The 1533-nt window shown below is 37.0% G+C and overlaps 1 non-coding gene across 1 annotated transcript; it reads right to left on the bottom strand.

Annotated features, from left to right (window-relative positions):
* Nucleotides 1–1128: 1128 nt before the first annotated feature.
* LOC115831770 lies at nucleotides 1129–1235 on the bottom strand. Its single transcript, XR_004027265.1, has one exon. It is a non-coding gene; the product is annotated as a U6 spliceosomal RNA (small nuclear RNA).
* Nucleotides 1236–1533: the final 298 nt, after the last annotated feature.

The raw sequence follows: 1533 nt of genomic DNA on the forward strand, positions 1-1533 counted from the left end.
AATAGCCACACTGTCTTCTACAATGGTTGAACAAACAGTGCAAAAGCATTCCTTTTTTTCCACAACGTCACCAGCATCTGTTGTTTTTTGACTTTTTAATAATAGCCATTCTGACTGGTATCTCATTGTGGTTTTCATTTACATTTCTCTAATGATCAGTGATGCTGAGCTTTTTTTCATATGTTTGTTGGCTGCATAAATGTCATCTTTTGAGAAGTGTCTTTTCATGTCCTTTGCCCACTTTTTAATGGGGTTGTTTTTTCTTGTAAATTTGTGTAAGTTCCCTGTAGACTGAATATTAAACCTTTGTCAGATGAATAGATTGCAAAATTTTTCTCTCATTCTGCAGGTTGTCTGTTCACCCTGATGATGGTTTCTTTTGCTGTGCAGAAGCTCTTTAGTTTAATTAGATCCCATTCGTCAATTTTTCCTTTTGTTGCAATTGCTTTTGGCGTTTTCATCATGAAATCCTTGCCCATGCCTATGTCCTGAATGGTATCGACTAGATTTTTTTCTATGGTTTTTATAGTTTTGGGTTTTACATTCAAGTCTTTAATCTATCTTGAGTTAATTTTTGTATAAGGTGTAAGGAAGGGATCCAGTTTCAGTTTTCTGCATATGGCTAGCCAGTTCTCCTGGCACCATTTATTAAATAGGGAATCCTTTCTCCATTGCTTGTTTTTGTCAGGTTTGTTGAAGATCAGATGGTTGTACATGTGCAGTCTTATTTCTGAGTTATCTATTCTGTTCCATTGGACTGTGTGTCTGTTTTTGTACTAGTACCATGCTGTTTTGGTTACTGTAGCCTCTTAGTATAGTTTGAAGTCAAGTAGCGTAATGCTTTCAGCTTTGTTCTTTTTGCTTAGGATTGTCTTGGCTGTGCAGGCTCTTTTTTTGGTTCCATATGAAATTTAAAATAGTTTCTTCCAATTCTGTGAAGAAAGTCAATGGTAGCTTGATGGGGATAGCATTGAATCTATAAATTACTTTGGGCAGTATGGCAATTTTCATGATATTGATTCTTTCTATCCACGTGCATGGAATATTTTTCCATTTGTTTGTGTCCTCTCTGATTTCCTTGAGCAGTGGTTTGTAGTTTTCCTTGAAGAGGTCCTTCACTTCCCTTGTAAAAATACAGAACGCTTCATGAATTTGCACATCATCCTTGTGCAGGGACCATGCTAGTCTTCTTTGTATTGTTTCAGTTTTAATATATGTGCTGCCAAAGTGAGCACCCCTAGTCTTTTTAAATGCTACATGATAGTAGATTCAAAATGGCAATGATGCTAACGTGAATTGTGTACCTGTTATGTCAGGCAGTGTTCTGGCTCTTCAAGAGTGATACCTCATTTAATTTTCACAGGAAAACTCCACAAAGAAGAAAATCTTATCATCTTCTTTTTACATTTGAGGGAAACGGAATCACTGAGAAGCTAAGCAATTTGACCAAGGTCACACAGCTAGTAAGCAGTAGAACTGAGGTATGAACCCAAGCAGGCGAATTCTGGAGGCTTCGTTCCACTTTGCTCCTAA

Source organism: Nomascus leucogenys, chromosome 2 (assembly GCF_006542625.1).
Source record: "Nomascus leucogenys isolate Asia chromosome 2, Asia_NLE_v1, whole genome shotgun sequence".
Classification (NCBI taxonomy): Eukaryota; Metazoa; Chordata; class Mammalia; order Primates; family Hylobatidae; genus Nomascus; species Nomascus leucogenys.